General features: G+C 43.9%; 1 long non-coding RNA gene across 1 annotated transcript; it reads right to left on the reverse strand.

Moving 5' to 3' along the window:
• Window positions 1-2,939: 2,939 nt before the first annotated feature.
• On the reverse strand, window positions 2,940-21,414 carry LOC115660200. The gene is made up of 3 exons (XR_004002776.1): window positions 21,297-21,414; window positions 21,167-21,168; window positions 2,940-2,950 (listed from the first exon to the last, which is right to left on the reverse strand). It is a non-coding gene; the product is annotated as an uncharacterized LOC115660200 (long non-coding RNA).
• Window positions 21,415-22,807: the final 1,393 nt, after the last annotated feature.

Raw genomic sequence — 22,807 nt, forward strand, 5'->3', positions numbered from 1 at the left:
GCCCATTTCCAACAATTGACAAGAAGGTGTGAGGAACAGTAGGGGGAATAGTTATACTTTGTTTAACAATCCATCCACTCCCAGTCTTTATTCAAGCCTAATTTAATGGTGTCTAGTTTTCAAATTAATTATAATTCAACAGTTTCTCATTGGAGTCTGTTTTTGAAGTTTTTTTGTTGAAGAATTTCCAGTTTTAGGTCTGTTATTGAATGACCAGAGAGACTGAAGTGTTCTCCTACTGATTTCTGAATGTTACGATTCCTGATGTCAGATTTGTGTCCATTTATTCTTTTGTGTAGAGACTGTCCAGTTTGGCCAATGTACATGGCAGAGGGGCATTGCTGACACATGATGGCATATATCAAATTAGTAAATGTGCAGGTGTACGAGCCTCTGATAAGTGTGGCTGATGTGATTAGGTCCTATAATGGTGTCCCTTGAATCGATATGTGGACAGAGTTAGCAACAGGCTTTGTTGCAAGGATAGGTTCTTGGGTTAGTGTTTTTGTTGTGTGGTTGCTGGTGAGTATTTGTTTCAGGTTGGGGGGCTGTCTGTAAGCGAGGGCTGGCCTGTCTCCCAAGAGCTGTGACAGTGAGGGATCGTCCTTCAGGATAGGTTGTAGATCCTTGATGATGCGCTGGAGAGGTTTTAGTTGCGGGATGAAGGTGACAGCTAGTGGTGTTTTGTTAGGTTCTTTGTTGGGCCTGTCCTGTAGCAGGTGACTTCTGGTTACTCTTCTAGCTCTGTCAGTCTGTTTCTTCACTTCAGCAGGTGGGTATTGTAGTTGTAAGAATGCTTGATAGAGATCTTGTAGGTGTTAGTCTCTGTCTGAGGGGCTGGAGCAAATGTGGTTGTATCTTAGAGCTCGGCTGTAGACAATGGATCATGTGGTGTGGTCTGGATGAAAGCTCGAGGTAAGTATAGCGATCAGTAGGTCTCTGGTAGAGGGTGGTGTTTATGTGACCATCGCTTATTAGCACTGTAGTGTCGAGGAAGTGGATCTCTTGTGTGGACTGGTCCAGGCTGAGGTTGATGGTGGGATGGAAATTGTTGAAATCATGGTGGAATTCCTCAAGGGCTTCTTTTCCATGAGTCCAGATGATGAAGATGTCATCAATGTAGTGCAAGTAGAAGAGAGGTGTTCGGGGATGAGAGCTGAGAAAGCATTGTTCTAAGTCAGCCATAAAAATGTTGGCATACCCTGGGGCCATGCAGGTACCCATAGCAGTGCCGCTGACTTGAAGGTATACATTGTCCCCAAATGTGAAGTAGTTGTGGGTGAGAACAAAGTCACAAAAGTTCAGCCACCAGGTTAGCTGTGACATTATCAGGGATGCTGTTCCTGACGGCTTGTGGTCCATCCTTGTGTGGAATGTTGGTGTAAAGGGCTTCTACATCCATAGTGGCCAGGAGGGTGTTTTCTGGAAGATCACCAATGGATTGTAGTTTAATAAATTTAATAAATAAATCTGTTAGTCTCTAAGGTGCCACAATGAAATCTGAATTTCCAATTCATTTGACGGAAATTACATTTAAAAAGACCCTAAAAAGATTCACTAAAACTGTGCTGATATTCAAAGCTCCATACAAACATTAACCTATTAATCCTCACCCAGCCACACCCCTCGCAAGTTATGTAAGAGCTTTTTCCCCATTTCACAAATAGGAGAATTAAGACAGTGAGATTAAAGCCAACATTTTCAGCAATGTCCCTTAATTGTGAATATCCCATTGGAGACAGCTAGGACCTTGTTTTCAGAAGCTGTGACCTCTCTCAGCTCTAACCAAAATAGTTACTTAGACTTTGCCAAAGCTAAACCATGTGTGCCTAGACCAACTTTCAATACATGTTGGACATCATATTTATTTTTAAAATATTCTTCTTTTTAGCTATCCTTCCATGCAAAGCCTGAATATTTCCCATGGGCACAGCATTATTTAGCATTTCTTTAGAGGAACAACGCTCAACTTATTTAAAAACAGACAAGCAGCATCACAGCTCATTTGTTCTGATGCAAATCCGAGAAAGTAGTTACAGTCTGTACGCTCAACCAGAGGGAACATTTTGCACAGAAAGACATGGCAGGACCTATGTTTTTAAAAAAGGCAAGGAATGACAGTCTGGGAGAAAACTATTCATCTGAACTTCAAGAAGTAGATGAATGGCCAAATTCCCCTTTCTTGTCCAGCAGTGCAGCTCCCAGTGGAACTAAAAGGGAGATGTGGCACCAAGTCTGTGATTGTAGGAAGCTTTCATACAGTCATGGTCAACCCAGTGTATTTCTGTCCTTGTCCAATAGGGGGAGTGCTGCCCTGTAGGAGGATACAGTGAAAAATCCCAGCTCTACAGAGGGAACACAAGCTTAAGTTTCCTTCAAAAGACACATCTCCTCTTTCTGGCAGTAACACATTTGAGGATGCAAAATTGTAGCTACTCATCAACATCATCATGGCAAATCTCAAAAGGGATGTAACCTCCTTGCAGACTGAGTGCCATCCAGATCAATCTCTAACTAGGTTCTTAAGATTGCCAATGATAGACAGACAATCTGTCTGGATGTTCACTGCCACTGAACCTTTTGATGCCCATATGATCACCGATGACTTTGAGGCATTCCTTGGTGAACACACTGTGCAATTTATTGGTCCCAAAAATAAGTCTACACCAAGGAAGTCACCAAAACCAAACTAATACTGATGGAGGAGGTTGGTGGGTTTGGCTTCAAATAAGCTTATTGCTGATCTTATCCTGCTACTTATTATGGAGCATCTGACAAAGACAACAAGCATCAAAAATGTCAATCTGAGCTCTTCAGCCTTCCTCAGTGCACGTGTTTCACTGCTGTACAGGAGAGAGTAAGGGTATGGCTACACTTACAGCTGTACAGCGCTGGGAGTTACAGCTGTCTTCGTACAGCTGTGTACGGAAAGCGCTGCAGTGTGGCCACACTGACAGCTACCAGCACTGCAGTGTGGCCACATTTGCAGCGCTGTTGGGAGTGGTGCCTTATGGGCAGCTATCCCAGCGTTCAAGTGGCTGCAACGTGATTTTCAAAAGGGGGGGGGGGCGGTGGAGTGTGACAGGGAGCGTGGGAGAGACAGAAAGAGTGGATTTTTGGAGCTGACACTGTGTCAGCTTCCTGCCTTGCAAGTTCTAAGGACTGGAAGATACACAGCACCAACCTTCAATCATTTTAGAAGTTTCGACCCCTTCCCCCACCCCTCTCTTATTCACTAAATGCAAAAGCCTTCAGATCAGATAAGCAGCTGCTCCAAAATGGACTCCTCCCTCTCCCCCCGGCTGTGTTGCTTCTCTCCTCAAGCAAACTGTGAACATTCCAAATGAATCCCCCTGCCTGCCTCTGCTCGAGCAAATGAGCTGTGTTTGTTTTTTAGATAAGCAGCTCCAGGAGCCCGGAGTTCACAACAAAACAGCAGAGTGGCTGAACAGGCATTCTGGGATATCTCCGAATACCTCGGAGGCCAATTACAGCACTTTTGATGGCCACACTTTGCTGAGCAGCGCTGCATCACCAGCGCTGCAATCCTTATACCCCAGGCAGAGCAGGAGTACAGCCAGCGCGGCAGCCAGGGAGATGCAGCGCTGTATGTGTCTTGCAAGTGTGAACGGTGAGTAAGTTGCAGCGCTGTAAACCCACCGCCAGCGCTGCAACTTTCCAGTGTAGCCAAGCCCTAAGTATAGCTGTAGACCCATAGAGCTGCAGCTTCATAGTAAGCTTGATGTCACAATGTTTCCACAGAGGCTACTGAAGGGTCTGGCACATGGCAGTGGCTGCTGCTCTAGGAGCATCCACATATTTCAAACATCCTCCAGCACTGTCTATGATGCTTCCTAAGTATTTGACAATAGATGGCTACTAAATATCCATCCAGACAGGTTGATACTAATCAGTTTGTAATCTAGAGTAGGGGCTTCTTGATAGTAATGACCAGGGACTCAGTTTTATTTGGATTAACAACCAGATGAATACATGCTGCTTCTTGTCTGACCAAATTGGCCATCTGCTGCAACAACTGACCAGACTGAGACAATAAGGCAACAGCATCAGTGTGTTTGAGATTTCAAAGCAAGATGGTGTTCAGCTTGATGCCACCAACAGCTGCCACTTCAAGCTTATCCGTCAACCAGTCAGTGCCTCTATTGAACAACAATTTGGACAATGCACAGCCTTGCTTAACTCCTGTGGAAACAGGAAACCATGCTGTGTATCTACCATTAGCTAGAAAATAGCATCATCAGTCGAAGAGCTGCATAATGGAATGGACAGCTATCTGCTGAGTCACCTTACCAGATCCCACAAACTTGTTCAAAGCATTGTATAAAAGGCTTAACAAAAGTCTATAGAAATTGCTGTGCAGGGCTGATTAAATTCAGCCATTTTCTACAAAAGCTGTCTCAAGGTAAAAGATCTGGTTGACAGCGAAATGAGCAGGTCTAAAGCTGCACTTAGGATCCCAACAATTGCCATGAAGCACATCATTGATTTGGGACATTAACGCAGAAACAAAGACTCTCCCTGGGGCAGACAACAGCATAATACCTCAATAAAATTTGGCTTTATTGTCTTTTTAGAACAATGGCTGAACAGCAACCTTCTTCCTAACATCGGGGATTATATTATTAGTGCGCCAGATGGCTTGGAAGAGCCTATGCAGCCATGGTACAACAATATTCTCATCTGTCTTCATCAACTTAGGGTCTTACAATCTCAAATTCAGATCTCTTCTTGGTTGAAGGAAGGTGGCCCTATTGGAACTTTCTGACCCACTTCAAGCAGAAGGGGGGCAGTAGGTGGAGGACAATTGGGAAGCACCTTGAAATAAATAACCTTACTATCAATATAAGTGATCTTGCAGACTCTGGATGCTACAGCCATATAGAGTCTTCACTGGACAAGATGGTGCCACTTTCTACCCCAACACCACAAAGTTGCCCACAAGCTGTGGGGTTTGCTAACTAATATGACAAAACTGAAACTTTAATGTTTTGATCTACCTCTGTAACTGCACGTTTAATGTTTCTCTGCATCCTTTTCACATCATTCTTTCTCACTCTTCTACCAATGCTGTGCAGAGCTGACTTGATACACTATATAAACATACATAAATAAAAGCAGGTAAGACTCAAGAGGGGACCCTCAGACCATAGGCAGTATCTCTACTTCTTGCTCTACTTGATACAAGAGAAGAGCATCTCTATGGTGAGCCAATAGTTTTATTTATTTTTTTTGCCAGTTCATCAAGTAATTGGGCGGGCGGGGAGGGGGGGGAGGTAGGTGCTTTAAAATAAACTTCGTATCTGATTCACTTCCAATCACTCTTGAACAAATATTTTAGTGATGTTCATGCACTTTCTATGTATACAGCATACAAGAAGGTTGCTTCACTGTTATGCTTTAGAAGTACTAACAACCATTTTGTTACCTGCAAACCTGAAAACTCCAGCCACCTTCTGTGTACAATGGAGTTCTTGCCTTACCACTTCATTGCTTACGTGATTTTGTTCCCTTTTGTTTTACAGAACTGTTTCCGTTTTGCCAGTCCTGCCTTCAAATGAAACATCAGGGTGATCGACTGGTGTGTAGAAATGAGGGACAGATACCTGCATAGATGATAACACCTATTTTATTACCCACCCTTTTCTGCACTTGTCTCATAACAAATTTATGGGTTAACTTTTTTCCATTTTGGAATTTCTTAAGCCTTAATTTTTCCCTAGGGGTGAAAAGGACAACAAGCCAATCAGAAGTAATTCCTGATTTGTGTTACATTTTACAGGAGAGACAGAATTAGTAACATTATCTGGCATAACAAGCACTAAGGAAAAAAACAATCCTGGTAAAAAAGCGTTTTTATTTAAAGCAGTTACCAACTACTGTAAATGTACAAATAAATACATAAATAAATAAAATAAGAAGCCTGCATTACCCAGTGGGTAGCCCAATGATGCCATTAATTCCATTAATCATGTGGAATCATATTCATCTCAGCCAAGAATGTTAATTTACAGGTCTCTAAAGCATTTAGTTTGAGACTCATTAACACCTGACAATTGGGCGTTCATATTGGAAGGCTCCATCGACCTGACTGAGCAGTGACTCCTGTCACTGGGTAACAGATGTAGCCATATTATGATTTAGTGCTATGAATCACTGTGCAATCCCGTCGACCATTCTGACTCTTTTTTTCCCCCCTTTTCTTTATGTGGAATATTTTTCCCTAAGATTTGTGGACATGAGAAGGACTGTGTACCAGAGGCTGCAGCCTTGAACAATACAGAACTTCTTGTATTATAATTTCCAATCAGCAACAATATTCCATAGCTGTTTGTAATAATTCCCATTATATTTCAACAAATGTTTTATGGCTAACATTTGAATATATCTATCTATCTATCTATAATGGCCCATAATATTGTTCTGACAGGCATCACCAGGTGACACTTAACAGTCTTCCATATTCTTTGTCTCAACATGCAAGCAGATGTTCAGTCCTGAAAAAACAAGCTATGCTGTTATTTTTGTTATGCAAGAGAGTCGGTGTAGAGGCCATAGTCCCAGAGAGAGGGGAGCTGTGAGAATAACAGGAGAGTTTGATTGGTATCAATGAGGCTTTGGTTATTGGGCAGTGGTATTGGGCTGAGATTTCTTCAAGAAGAGATCACTCTGCATGCTGTTTGACCACCATTGTCCCAGGACTGGCATGCCTGTGTAAATAAAACAAGGTAAATTTAGAATATATCCAGATACCACATCACTGATTTCTCCTCCACTCAGAAGTTGACCTTCAAGGCCGTAGACATCTGCTATCACTCAGCAAAGGGATGACACTGGTGCCAGAATGGGACACTGAAGTCAGAAGGAATAACATTATACTATGAATATTGGTAAGAGCAAATTTCACTCCATGTGGATAAAACCAGAATGCTCTAGCTCTATGCCTATAATCTGGAGAGTTTGGGGAGATGAGAGTCACTTTGCAAATCAGTGCCAGAGTGGAGGGCTGCCATTGCAGCCCTCAGTGCAGCTGTGGGGCTTTGGATAGTGACTGAACTCCATGCTGGTTGACTATAGTTCAGGGGCAAATGGACCTGCATAAATGCAGATCTTCATCTCTTCTTCTTGCTTTCCCCTGAACCCGCAGTGACCCATTCCCAAACTGACCTCCCACACCAAACCAACACAGACAGGTGCTGGACAAAGAAGAGCTATGTAGCTGCCTGTATGGGTCTTGAGTGTTGTAGAAAACCTTGCAAACCAGTGTGAATTTCACCCATCATATATAATTATTACACTAAAAACCTACATTAAAAGAACATTATTATGGTTACAAAGTCTGATACTCAAAAGTCAGGAAAAGCCAGATTTAAAGTTCCCTGTGCAATCTCAATTCTGCGCACTTGTTCATATGCAGTATGATATTATCTTTAATCACATACCATTTTTCTACAGTACCCCTGCCTTATTCAGTGCACAGAATGAATTGTGCTTACTTAATATTTTGTTTCCTGCACATTCATGGCCCCACACTTTAGTCATTGCACGCTAGCCAAATCCTGCTACAAAAGGATAGAATTATTAATTTCCTCCTGTGCTCTTCTATGGTATTCTTCACTACAGTATTTAAGTTCTTCACAAACATTAATTAATTTTTCGCAACACCCCTATGAAGTGAGGGGGGTGGCATTATCCTCATTTTATAGATGGGCAACTGAGGCACTGAGAGATTAAGGTCAAAAGCATCCACCAGTTTTGAGTGCCCAAACTGAGATGTCTAGGATCTGATTTATCAGAGTACTTAGTATTATATAGACTTTATATAATCAAAGCACAGTTCCCATTGACTTGAGCTGCAGCTGTAAACACTCAGCACTTCTGCAAATCAGATGCCTGGGCCTCAGGGCACACACCAAGAAAATGAGAAACAAATATTGTGAAAAGTTTGGTTTAAGTGACATGCCTAGCATTACATAGGAACTCTGTGGCAGATGCAGGGATAGAATCCTGTTCTTCAGAGCAGTATCCAACTGCCTCATGAGACCCTCCTTCCTGTTCCTGCAGTTCCCTGCTTAATTTACTGTACCCCAGGGGTTCTCAAACTGGGGGTCAGGACCCCTCAGGGGGTCACAAGGTTATTACATGGGGGAGTCACGAGCTGTCAACCTCCACCCCAAAACCCCATTTTGCCTCCAGCATTTAAAATGGTGTTAAATATATAAAAAGTGTTTTTAATTTATAAGGGGAGAGTCACACTCAGAGGCTTGCTATGTGAAAGGGGTCACCAGTACAAAAGTTTGAGAGCCACTGCTGTACACCTTCCAACTTCTGCAACTAAATAAAAGAGGACATATGACCTTAATCCACAAATACATTGTCTTTGAGCACAAAGTACAATCTATATGGAAAGATCATGAGATTTACACTATCAGTATGTTTGGAATCAGAAGAAAATAGTTTACAGGATCTTAAAGGGAGACTTTTTACAGGGGATATCTACAAGGGCCAGTCTTACAATACTAAAGAGTGATGACTCACACCGAGTTATCTATGAGCCAGAGCCTCCTTGACGTGGTGAGTCATCAATTACCTGCAGGGTTTAGCCAATCCACAGGCAAGGGTCCCACCCAGGTTATCCCCAGGCAAGTATAAAGGCTCCTAAGGAAAGCAGTTTCTCCAGTCTGTTCAATGTTGCAACCTGGCTAGAAACACTCCCCTTTTCTCTGCTCTCACAGGTGCCCTTTTCCATTCTACAGTCGTTCCTGCCTCAGCCAGCCACTCAGCCACTCTGACAAAGCCACATTCTGTAAATCACTGTGTCATGGTATAATTCCCCACTCTGACCCTTAGCGTCCAAAAGATGGGGTACCAGCATGAATTCCTCTAAGCTCAGTTACCAGCTTAGTACTTGTAGCGCTGCCACCAACCAGGAATTCCAGTGCCTGGTACACTCTGGTCCCCCCAAAACCTTGCCAGGGACCCCCAAGACCCAGTCCCTCTGGATCTTAACACAAGGAAAGTAAACCCCTTCCCTCACCGTTGCTCTCCCAGGCTTCCCCTCCCTGGGTTACCCTGGAAGATCACTGTGATTCAAACTCCTTGAATCTTAAAACAGAGAGGAAAATTCACCTTCCCCCCTCCTCCTCTCTCCCCCTCCCGACTCTCCCTGAGAGAGAAGGTAATCCGAGCACAGAGAGAAAATTAACCTCTCTCTCCCCCTTCCCTCCTTTCTCCCCACCAATTCCCTGGTGAATGCAGACCCAGTCCTCTGGGGTCTCACACCAGAATAAAAAAAACAATCAGGTTCTTAAACAATAAAAGCTTTTAATTAAAGAAAGAAAAACAGTAAAAATTATCTTTGTAAATTTAAGATGGAATATGTTACAGGGTCTTTCAGCTATAGACACTGGGAATACCCTCCCAGCCTAAGTATACAAGTACAAATTAAAATCCTTTCAGCAAAATACAAATTTGAACTCCTTCCAGCCAAATACACATTTGCAAATGAAGAAAACAAGCATAAGTCTAACTTGCCTTATCTAAGTCACTATTCTGGACATATAGGAGCCTGTATCAGAGAGATTCGAGAGAAACCTAGTTGCACATCTGGTCGCTGTCAGAACCCAGAGAGAACAACCACCAAATTCTAACAGCACACACAAAAACTTCCCTCCCTCAAGATTTGAAAGTATCCTGTCCCCTGATTGGTCCTCTGGTCAAGTGACAGCCAGGCTCACTGATCTTGTTAACCCTTTACAGGCGAAAGAGACATGAATTACTTCTGTTCTATTAACTCTTAACTATCCGTTTATGACACACTGCTAGGCAAGTAAGGCTTGCAGGATCAGTCACAATCACTAGGGCCTATTCCTGAACACACCCTGAGCTGACTGTGCTCTAACCTTCCATTTTAGTTAAGGTTATGTACTTTGGTGCCACAAGTTAATTTTGGAAGGCCTCCTTCTGAATAGTTTTTCAAGTCTGGTGTTCCCAAACCTCTCCAAAAGTTTTCCCAAGATTTGTAAGATTTTACACCCTCCCTCCCCTCTGTGAGAAAGATTTAAATCCTGACTTTGAGTGGTACTTCCATCACAGCTTGACTAGGGCACAGAATTTTGCACACACCCTATACCTCCCTGCAATTGAGCTTTGGGTGCATTAAAACCTGTGCACACTGATGAAAGTTTCCAATGCCAGCACAACGAGGGGACAGAATTTGTATATACAAAGTTATTTTGTTCAAATAGATTTTGCACATGACAACTCTCTTCACCTGCATGTTAGTGTTGCAAAAATATACACACAGGTGTTTTTATGCTGGTGCATGGAGAGGCTTGGGTCTGAAAATCAGGCCCTTTGTGTTCTGTGAACCGGCCTCATTTTGTACTCCTTTGCATTTGGTAATACATCAAAGCCCAGCCCTTGAATGTTTATCTTTCGGTGAAACAACAAAAGCTGCCTTATAGCTGGATTTTAAACTTTTAGTGAAGATCAGGTTAAATTTTGATCATTGCTTTTCTGATCCAATAGAACTGCTTATGGAGTTAGGTCATTTTGAAAGGTGAAAACAACTACAGATTTGCTGGGCTTTTTTCTTCTGAAGGGAAAAAAAATGCTGATAACTAAGACTGTGTCTGAACTACTGTAACAAAGTGTCTCCCTAGAAATCTTAAAATCATGAAGATAGCTGGTTTCAAAGGAGTTGGTAGGACAGTTTTATTGTTTACATGCAGTTCTGGTTTATTGGTAAGAAAGCTAATATACCAAAAAAATGTTCACAGTCAAGAACCTGACATTAAAATTAAAGGCAAAATTCTGTTTCTCACCAATAGATTCTGCAGCGAGGATTATCCTAGAACTCACCTGTCCGTCCCGCACCTCCCCCCGCCTGCCGAGCACCCATTTAGGGTATGTCAACACTGCAAAGTAAAGGTGTGATTGGGGCACTGGTAGGCATACCAACGTTACCTGTGCCAGCTAGATTAAAGCTAACAATACCAGTGTAGATGTGCTACCCCAGGGGAAACCAGAGTACAAAGCCTCCAGGGACCCTGAGTATGTATTCTTGGGCTTCAGTACATGTTAGCAACCAAGCAACATGTTTACACTGCTATTTTACCCATGCTACAATCACACCTTCACCTTGCAATGTGGACATACCCAGAGTCACGTCAGAGCTGCTACACTAACCCTTGGACTATTCACAGTGCTGCCTTTATCTTCCCCGAATATAATGGTTTTGGCCAGTACATCTTAATTCTGGTGGATGAACAGACCAAGGCCATGCCTTTCATTTGGTATGGGTTAATCCAGGGCCTAAGCCCTCTTCACACACACTGGAGCAGAAGAGTTGATGCAGAGTAGTGCTCCTTGGCTCAAAGGCAGGGGTATAGGCACATGTAAACCCTCTCCACAACCTGGACCTATACATGGAGAAACAGTGCCACTTGTGCTGCATTTAGTGCCTTTCATGCCTGCTGGGTGGGGAGGGGGCAGCACGTGACCCTGACACTTTTGGTTTGTTTATTATATCTCGTTCTCTTAGGAAATTCTTGTGTTAAGTATGTGTTTGGATGCATAGAATGGGGAATATGGGCTTTTCTCTGTCATTTGCCAGTCAGTTTTTCACAAATTTTCACATATTCCAAAAACAAAGACTCACTTTCAGAAAGTGAATGTCTCCCCCCTTCCCCCAAAAAAGCTTTTGTTTTCAGTTAAGTGTTTCTTAAAACAGACACATCCGCATTCAATACAATGTTCCATATATAGGGTTAGATTTTCAAAAGAGCTCAGATTTCATCAGCTACACTCAAGACAGTGGGAGCTGTTAGGTGCCGAGATCTATATATTTCGGAGAGGTGCAAGCACGTATATTACTTTCCCAAGCCCTTCTTTTACCCTGCCAACCATTTCAGCTACCTCCTCAGCTTTAGCACACAGGCAGCTAGTGGGGCATACTGGAACATGAAATATAGGAAGGGAAAAGAGAAGCAGTAGGAGGGAGTAGCAGGGTCTAGAGGTCACTTAGCAAGTAGCATGAGAGTAGAGAGATCTACACAATGCATAACTAATCTTGCAAACCCTACTATTTCGAAGTTCTACTTTAAAAGAAGTCCTGTTCATTACAATAAAAACTAAACAGATGCTCCCCCAAATTTCTCAGTGGCTTTATTTATTAAAAAAAACTGAATCTGCAGCCACTCCAAATACCTCAGTGAAACCTGCTTTCCAGCTCATGAAAGATATTAACATACTGACTCAAGAGTTAGCTTTTTCAAACTGTTACAAAATATGATAGTTCTCTGGCTCTGCAATGAGCATGGCAGTATCTGTCTAAAGGGGGAAATACGTGAAGACATACATGGGCATTGAAAACAGAAGGTAAAAATCCTGCACCAAGTAAAGTTTCAGACCCAGCAACCTTTATGGTGTCCCTCTAAAAGGGAACAAAACTGAATTTAAAGACATTGTGCATATAATTTTAAGAGCATACAGATGTTATAAGAAGATTGAAACAACAATCACATATAACAATGAAAAAGGTAAGAGATCCCAAAAGAAACATTACAACACACAAGACAGTACCTGTGCCTATCACAGGAGCAAATGACTGTGAGCAATGACAACAGCTATGAATTCATAATGCATTTAGCTCCAGTTGCATACATGGATGAGATATATGGAGGTATAGTTACCCATAGTTTAGAGATATTTAAGAGATAACTATCCAATCAAACACCATAAGAGAAGAAATATTAATAAGGCACTCTAAAATAGCAGGAGGAAGTCTTTCTGGTTCTTTCTTTCCCACTTACATAGTAGAATGAGCAGATTATCTTTTAGTCAGGTTGGGACAAGATTTATATTAAGAGATCCCAATATTCAGGTGCCATTCACATCCCCAGATCCACAGGATCCTCACCCAATTTCCTACTGGGCGCTATAAGTCCACAGAGGATAGGAATCTGTTCCAGCCCCAGCTAAACAGCCTGGACTCTACAGCTCAACCAGTAGAGATCGGTATATTTAATTCTGAAGGCCCCTCTTCAATCCCCAGTGTTTCAGTCAAGATGGTGGGCATCAGAATAGCTCTATTTACCCTCCTCTAGATAGGAGCAGCAACAGAGCTGGAAGCTTCACTATCCTTCCATACAAGAATGGATAACAGGCAGGTGGGTTCTCTCTCTCCCTGAAAGTTTAGGATGAAGGAGAGTTGGACATTGAGGTTGGTTGTCAGTTCTGGAGCTGAATGGTGCTTGCCCTACTTTGCTAGATCCATTGAGCCAGATGTTTACTGACCAACTCTTAATCTGACGCTTTCTAGGTCAGCAGCATATCCCATCCTCAGACAAAGGTTCTCGTACTAAGTGTGGCCAGAAGTTTGATATCATGGTAATACTGAGCTTGTTGAAGAGCACCAATGTTTGTGTATTCAGCAGACTTATTATTCAGTTCACTGATCCAGGGGCGGCTCTATGTTTTTTGCCACCCTAAGCACGGCAGGCAGGCGGCTTTTGGCAGCACACCTGCGGATTTGGTGGCTTGCCTGCGGGAGGTCAGCCAGAGCCGCGCTATTGGCGTCCCCGCCACCGAATTGCCGCCAAAGCCACAGGACCAACGGACCTCCCGCAGGCACATTGCCCAAGGCTGCCTGCCTGCCGCCCTCACAGAGACTGGCAGGACGCCCCTCGCAGCTTGCCACCCCAGGCATGCGCTTGCTGCGCTGGTGCCTGGAGACACCCCTGCACTGATCCCTAATAGACACCCACTCTTTCTAACCAAGACCCTCCCCCCGCTTAAGAGCTCCAGATGAAGTCTTCCTCCCTGACTAGTGCTGCAGCAAGGCTAGCGAGACCCTCTGTAGAAACAGGGCTGAACAACCTGAAGGGTACTAGGCTCAGCCATACTAATAAAGAAATGTCTTTAAATTACATTCATGAGCAGGCATGGAGCTATCAGCCCTCAGATGCAACACTTGTTTCAGAGTGGTGGGGCAGATGGCAGAAAGCCCTGTCATCCTACGTTCATTGCCTAGTAATTGTAATTTGAAATAATTGGGAAGCTGCAGACCACGGGGACTTAAAATGGGCCTCTCTTATAATTACATACACAATATACTGACAGTCAAGGCTCAGGCTGTGATGAGACTGAGGTACATAAAAGGATTTTAAAATCAATCCTTTGTTTTATAGGCAGCAGGCACAGAGATTGGAAAAATATGCCTGTGCTTTCTTGCATGAAATACTACCCTGGCAGTAGATTTTTGCACAAGCTGAATATTAATCATCAAGCTACTTGGTATACGAGTAAGCAGAGCATTGCAGCAATTTAATCTAGAGGAGATAAAGACATGAATAAGCTTCTCCAAAAGATCTGAAATGAATATATACAACTGAAGAACAGCCACATCTTTCAAGATCTGAGGAAAGGGTTAATTTCCCTTAGAAAAGGTTCCTGCATCCCATTGAAATTCTCCCATACCTGAATATCCTCCCCAACTTTGACCCTGCCTCATGATCCCAATCCTAATGAGTTCCTTAATGCCATTCCTTAGTTGGCAGGAGATAACACTCCTGAGTTAAACAAGGTTTCCACAGCATTCTCCGACTGCAAGGCAGAAGAATCAGACTGGAAAAATCAAACCAGCTTCTCCTCTATGGCAATACAGAAAATGAACGCCATGCTGGCATGATGAGATGTTTTAGCCTCTTCATTGCTAATGTTAGTACTAACCCTGGGTAGCATATTCAGCATCTTCCTTTTAAGAATGGGCTCTCCATGTGGAAATTGCCACTTCAAAGGCAATGTGCCATTTATGGGAGATAGCCATGGAAATGCATTTTATTTCTGGCAACAGATATGTTAAGACTAAGTTCATTAACATTTGTAAAATGCTTTTAGATTCACAGTAATATAGAAGAGTTGATTGATAATTCTTCTACTAATAGCAAATTTGGTGTTATTTATTCGTGTTGCGGTAGGGCCATGGACCAGCCCCATTGTGCTAGGTGCTGTAGAAACAGAACAAAAAGACAGTCCCTACCCCAAAGAACTTACAATCCACCTATAACAGAAGAAACAACAGATGGCTGTAACAGATAGAGGAAAGCACATGGCAATGATGAAACAATAATGGTTAGCATAATTGGCTGTGGTTACAGTACACCAACTACCTAATCACTGTTGAATGCGTCACAGCTGGTTCCAGTACCACTCTCTTCATGGACACCAGTATGTTATGACTGGATCCCAACCACTGAATCTTATGTGTTTCTAAGTCCCCTGGATCTGGGTAGAGACTGGTCACTATTTCTAGCTCTGGGTCTCTCAAGGGAACTCCGAAGTGCTGACCCCATATCTGACATTCTTCCTGGGCAGTGGGACCCTGCAATCCAACTGCCTAGACTCTGGAACAGCCCTCCTGAGGTGTCACAGTTTCTTAGCCATCATTCCCCACATAGTCTACCTGACTTGGTGAAGTCTAGTTCCCTAGTTATACCCTTCATGAAAGCAAAGAACATAGACTTAGTAAAGGAATTTCTTAAACACATACACACTTTACTCTTAAAAAGGATAAGACAGTTACAGATCTACAGAAAACAATGAACACCTGAATGCAATCCCCACTCTGCCTTCACCAACCCTATGAGACCAGGACGTGGTCAGACTCCTTGAGGCCAGACAACTCATCTAGCCTTCTTAGCCCAACTGTCCGCCTTCTTTTTCCTTGCTTAGAGATCATTCCTCTGCCATCTTTTCTACCCATGCACTTTCTCTGGGGAATTTCCAGGCTCCACCATCCCCCTTGCCTGCATGTTGGCTTCTGGGGACAAAGTTGTTCAAAATCAATGAATCAGCTGGTAACAAACCCATTGTTTTGTTAGGGTAGAGCCATTTCAGCGTCAGTGGCCCTTGATTGCTCTGTCACAGCTTCCTAGATATAATCTCTCCATTGGGTATCAAGTTCCTGCTACAAAATAAATGCTACAAGACTCATCAAAGGTTACTAATGAATGTTAAAGTCATACAAAATGGATGTTGAAGTATAAAATGGCATTCATAAGACCAGAATGGAATTCCCAAGTTGACACACACACATCCTCCTAATTGTCACAGAGTGCACTGTAGTTTGTCAAACTGAATCACTTGGTTACATGCCCAAAATCACACAGGTGGTCTATGTTATTGCTGGGAACATCACCCGATCTGATTTCCAGGCCTACGTTTTAACCACAAGACCATATTTCACCCAATTCTAGAACAACATTTCAATTCCAGAACAAAGACCAGCGCTCCAGGCCATTATTTTTTGGATACCATGTATATCGATCAAAACCCAAAACAAAGGCTCTTGCACTGACCAAGTTTCTGCTATCCCCATTTTTATTGTTTATAACCTATACTGGTGGTCATCCATACTTTGGTAGCAGCCAGCTGACCACTTATTATGGTAATCATAGCATGATTTTGTTCAGTCATAAACTCATAGACCAGAAGGGACCAATGTGATCATCTAGTCTGACCTCCTGCACAAGGCAGGCCACAGAACCCCACCCATCCAATTTTATAATAACCCCTAACCCAGGACCGAGTTATTGAAATCCTCAAAATTGGTTTGAAGACCTCAATTTTAGCTGTTTAGCTGACTTACAGACCAATGAATCTATTTCTCACCCATATCAGTGCACAACATTGCAACCAAATATTGTGCCTGTGAATAGCCTGTCTCATAGGCAGTGTAAACTGTAAATATTTAATAGTAATACGTCCCGAATGGACTTCTGTGAAACATCCAGCATTAAGTAACCTCACAGAAGAACAAAAAGCTAGTTCTCAAAATAAATTGCTGCTTATCTGACAGATACGGTTTTGAACAATTTAAAACTGCACCAGACAAGCATGAAGGAGCTCTCAAGTATTTTAAAAGAATATTGGGATTTGAGAGCAGCAGAAGTAATACTAAGTAAAGATGGAGGCAAGAGCAGAGTGTGCAGAAGTGAAAAGTCATTTAAAACCTTAATGAGTGAGATGTTTCCATAGCGGGATGTGACTAAGAACACCACTGAAGTTTACTTTACAATGAATACGGTGATATGACTTGGACTGTGTTTTTCAAATCATCGAACCAGAAACTTAGTCAAAAAAGGAAAGGCAACAATTGTATATGGGCCAAATACTATTATTCATTTGTATTATGGTAGCGCTTCTGGCCTTAACTGAGATTAGGGTCCCACAGTGCTAGATACCAGTGACACTGACAGATCAAGTGTCCGCTCATGCCAAGGTCCCCATGTCTCAAACATACACTGAGAAATACATAGATGGAATCAGACTGGCTCACCTGTGTGTTAGTATTGTTAAAGTATGTATTAGAAGTATAAGAATGTGCTTAGATTTTACTGAATGCTTGTGAGCTGCTGCATGCATTAATCTCACTTATAATACCTGTATCCCATATTCTAAGATCATATATGAGCGGTTGTATTGTGAGCCTCTGTAACTGTGAGAATCACCAGACAGGAGAGAGACATTGAGTATGAAGGGCTAATCTTCAACAGTAAGTGTTACACCCTTTCCAAAGGGAAAGGTCCATCAATATCAGACAGACTATTGTGGGACGTTGCAACTGGAATTTCCCTTCATACCATCAACAAGAGGACAAAATACTTCTGTTGTTCTAGCCTCCTTCTTGTAAAGATGAGTCATGCAAGTGGACTCCTTCCATCAGCTGAGCTTGCAGCTCAGAGTACTTGGCAGTAGGGGGATAAAAAACCTAATAATAAGGAAGTGAGTATCTCTATGCCCCCAACATAGTCCAAGCGGCAAAGTGGTTCTAGGCATTAGCGAGAGATCCCCAGCTGCTTTGCCTGGATTAGCCCTACAGGACATAAAGTGTTTGCTGATTATAGTAACTTTTATTACCTTTTGAAATTTAAGATTGTTGTAACTCATTTGTGCATATATGTTTACCTGCTTTAACCTTGTAAATAATCCTCTAGTTTCCTATTTAATAATTCTTTATATAGTTTATTATAAGATTAGCTGCAAGTGCGGTCTTTGGTGTGTGAGATGTAAGGTGCAACTGATCTGGGATAAGTGAATGGTCCTTTCGGATTGGGAGTAACCTGAATGTTGCTGTGATTTTTGTTGTAAGGAACCATCTATCACAAAGATATGCTCATCTGGGTGGCGAGATAGATCAGCATACCCAAGGGGACTCTCTGACACTCCATTTTAGGCTGCTACTGTGCCTGAGGAGTTTTCACTTCATAATTGGTTGGTGAAACCTAATTATAGAACTCACAACCAATTTGGGGTTTGTGCCCTGGTTCCTCACAGTTTGCCTTGAGGTTGATACTCATGCTCTAGAGTCACTGCAGGCAGCAGTACAGTGCCATACAAGCATAGAGTAAGAGAGATTCCCTGCCCCAAAGTGCTCACAATCTAAGCAGAGAACAGACACAAGGTTGGAGGGAGAGGATATAATATCAGCAGAAGGAACAGTGTGATGATCTGCAACAGTCATGTTAGTCCCACCATTTTTTGTTTGAATGGCTTGCTGGTTGGTTTTATTTTTGGGGGAGTGGGGTGTTGCTTAGAGGAGATAGTGAAACAGAAAGACAAAGGAATGGAGAAAAGATTTTGAGGAGGGGGAACCACTAACAGGGGAGCTGAGTATTGGTAGATGGGAAGCGTGGAGGTAGTTGAACAGTCTGCAAGGATGATGTGGGAGGGAGACTGGGGGCAAATAGCCAATCAGCACAGGCATCAGCATCTGAAGGTCCCTACTGCAGCTGCTTGTGTCTGCTTCTGCTGTCTGGGTGTCAACTCCCAGGAGTTTCTTTCTTCCTTAAGCTCACATGGCTATGGGAGAGGAAGGATGATCCATTGGTTAGGGAACTAGCCTGGTACCTCAGTCCAAGTCCTTGCTCTGCCACAGATTTCCTGTATGATCTTGTGCAAGCACTTAGTCTCTCTGTGCTTCTGGTCCCCATCTGTAAAATGTGGATAATAGCAAAGGTAGACAATAGCACTGCCCTACCTCATTGCGCATTGTACAGATAAATATATGAAAGAATATAAGGAGCTTAGATACTATGCCACTGGTAATGGGGGCCACATAAAACTACTTAAGAAATAGAGAGGCCTCACTGAGCCTGGGGTTAGGAGCAGGGAGAAAACTTTCCCCACCAAAGTTCAATATGCAAATATTCTGGTATTGGATTTTGCTACACACACTGGAAAAACTTCAGCACAGGTTCACTGACAGTTTTATGAATCAAAGCTATTTATTAGGTTTGTGCCAAAAAAGTCCATCTATATAGACCAGGTCACATCTGAAGTTTTGGGAACTGTCTGAACACCAAACTCGAAGCAAAACTGAAAGGGTGACAACTCAGATAATCAAGACTACAGAAAAGGTTCTTATGAACCTTGAGAACTGAAAAGAAGAGGTGCAACTAGAGAAACAGAAAGCCAAGACCAGAGACTAACCCAGCAAGATTCATCCAACCATCAAAACTATAATCTTCCTTAAAAAAAAACTGGGATTATTCACAACACAAAATGAAAACTAGGTTCTGATTAAAGCAGATAAAATCAAAATTTCCCAACAGAATGATGCAAAGGAACTTCAAAGTCTGTCTGGATATTCCCATGACAATGCACAGTCTCTCTGCAGAGATTGTAGTGTACTGGCTAATGTCATTCTCTAGAGGCTGGCCCATAAAAGAGGTGGGCTATGCTATGCTGATAACTAATGTAGTTTCTCTATTAACTAAGGTCATGTCTTCACTGGCAACATTAAAGTGCTCTCCCAGCGCTCTAAAACCCTCCACCTCTATGAGGGGTGTAGGAGCCATGCTCCCAGCACTGGAAGCCAGTGCTGGTGAACTATCTATACTGGCACATTACAGCACTGAAACTTGCAGCACTCAGGAGGTTATTTTTTCACACCACTGAGCAAGAAAGTTGCAGCGCTGTAAAGCGCCAGGGTAGACAAGCCTTAATTCAAGTTTTCAGATTGTAAGTTATTTGGAGAGAAATGGACTCATTTTGTGTCCAATTGAGTTCCAAGTACATTATCTGTCCTTAAATAAAAACAAAACAAACAACAACAACAGAGGCCTGTACTATAAGGAGGCATCCCTTTAATGACTGCATGGCCCAGGCTAGGACTCAGGGAGCACAGCCGGCACTAGGCATAAGCAGACTAAGCAATTGCTTAGGGCCCTGAGCAGCTCCAAAGAGCCCCCATTTCCTTTTTATTGTAGGGGGGAATATTCCTGCTTAGGGTCCCCAGTGGGCTGGCACTGCCTCTGCTAGGGATACACTGTGTGATACCAAGCACCACATGATGGTGTTTAGACAGATAGACAGGAAGAACTGGAGAGTCAAGAAAAGACGGTTAATCATCTTTGTAACTGTTGTTCTTCGAGATGTGTTGCTCATATCCATTCCAGTTAGGTGTGCGCGCCATGCGTGCACGCTCGTGGGAAGATTTTTACCCTAGCAACTCCGGTGGGTCGGCAGGTCGCCCCCTGGAGTGGTGCTGCCATGGCGCTGTATATATACCCCTGCCGACCCGTCCGCTCCTCAGTTCCTTCTTGCTGGCTACTCCGACAGTGGGGAAGGAAGGCGGGTGTGGAATGGATATGAGCAACACATCTCGAAAAACAACAGTTACAAAGGTGAGTAACCGTTTTTTCTTCTTCGAGTGATTGCTCATATCCATTCCAGTTAGGTGATTCCCAAACCTTACCTAGGCGGTGGGGTCGGAGTGAGATGTCGCAGAGTGCAATACGGCAGAGTCGAAGGCTGTGTCATCCCTAGACTGCTGAACCAGGGCATAGTGGGAGGCGAAAGTGTGGACCGAGGACCAGGTCGCTGCATGGCAGATTTCATGAATGGGCACGTGAGCGAAGAAATCAGCTGATGAAGCTTGCACCCTGGTGGAGTGCGCAGTCACATGGCCTGATGGGACGTGAGCCAAGTCATAACAGGCACAGATGCACGACGTCACCCGGGAGGAAATTCGCTGTGAGGAGACAGGAAGCCCTTTGATCCGCTCAGCCACCGCGACAAAAAGTTGGGGGGTTCTGCGGAATGGCTTAGTTCGTTCTATATAAAAAGCAAGCGCTCTATGAACGTCTAGGGAGTGTAGCTGCTGCTCTCTGCGAGACAAATGTGGTTTTGGGAAGAAGATAGGGAGGAAGATCTCCTGGTTAACGTGGAAAGCCGATACCACTTTGGGGAGAAAGGCCGGATGCGGTCGCAACTGCACCTTTTCTCAGTGGAACACCATATACGGGGGGTCCACGGTGAGGGCCCGAAGTTCCGAAACCTGTCTCGCAGATGTGATGGCCACCAGGAAAGCGGTTTTCCAGGAGAGGCAGAGAAGGGAGCAAATTGCTAATGGTTCAAATGAAGGGGACATGAGTCTGGCAAGAACCAGGTTAAGGTCCCATGTTGAGGCAGGGCGGCGTACCTGAGGGTAAAGACGCTCTAGGCCCTTAAGGAACCTTGACACCATCGGATGGGAAAACACCGAGTGGCCATCCTCTCCTGGGTGGAATGTAGAGATGGCCGCCAAGTGGACCCTCAGAGATGATACCGCCAAGCCCTGTTGTTTGAGGGACCAGAGGTAATCCAAGATGTTAGATATGGATAGCTCGGCAGGAAGGAAATTCCGCTCCAAGCACCAGCCCGCGAAGCGCTTTCACTTGGCCAAATATGTAGCTCTAGTGGAAGGCTTCCTGCTACCCAGCAGTATCTGCTGCACCGGGGTGGAGCAATGCAGCTCAGAGTGAGTCAGCCACGCAGGAGCCACGCCGTGAGGTGGAGCAACTGAAGGTCTGGGTGACGGAGCTTGCCGTGGTCCTGGGTGATCAGGTCCAGGTGAAGAGGCAGGGGAACAGGGTCGGTTATGGATAGGTCTAGCAGCATGGTGTACCAGTGCTGTCGAGGCCAAGCTGGAGCTATTATGATCAAGTGGGCTTTGTCCCTGCGTGCTTTCAGTAGGACCCTGTGGACGAGTGGAAATGGTGGAAAGGTGTAGAGCAGGTGCGTCGTCCACGGCACAAGGAAGGCGTCCGCCATTGAACCCAGTGAGAGGCCTTCAAAGGAGCAGAACATCTGGCATTTCCTGTTCCCACGGGATGCAAAGATGTCTATCCAGGGAAACCCCCACTTCCGAAGAGTGAAAGAGCAACGTCCAGGCAAAGCGACCATTCATGGAAAAGGAAGGATCTGCTGAGACAATCCGCCAGCGTGTTCCAAACTCCTTGGAGAAAGGACGCGATGAGGTGTATAGAATGGGCTATGCAGAAGTCCCATAGTTGTAAAGTTTCCTGGCACAGGGGTGAAGATCTCGTGCTGCCCTGTTTGTTTATATAGTGCATGGCTGTTGTGTTGTCGGTGAATACCGATACACAACACCCCTGCAAGTGTTGTCGGAACATCTGACAAGCGAGGTGGACTGCTCTCAGCTCCCAGACTTTGATGTGGAGGTCCAGCTCGTGAGGTGACCAACGGCCTTGGGTGCGTAGGTGCCCGAGGTGAGCCCCCTAACCAAGGGACGATGCGTCTGTTGTCAGGGATGCCGAAGGCTGGGGCAGGTGGAACGGGAGCCTTGCACACACCATGGAAGAATCCAGCCACCACTGGAAGGAGTCTAGCACAGTTCAGGGAATGGTGACGACCATGTCCATAGGATCCCTGGCTGGATGGTATTGCGAGTTGAGCGAGGATTGGAGGGGCAGTAGGCGCAGTCTTGCGTAGTTCATTACGA

This window comes from Gopherus evgoodei, chromosome 12, assembly GCF_007399415.2.
Source record: "Gopherus evgoodei ecotype Sinaloan lineage chromosome 12, rGopEvg1_v1.p, whole genome shotgun sequence".
Lineage (NCBI taxonomy): Eukaryota > Metazoa > Chordata > Testudines > Testudinidae > Gopherus > Gopherus evgoodei.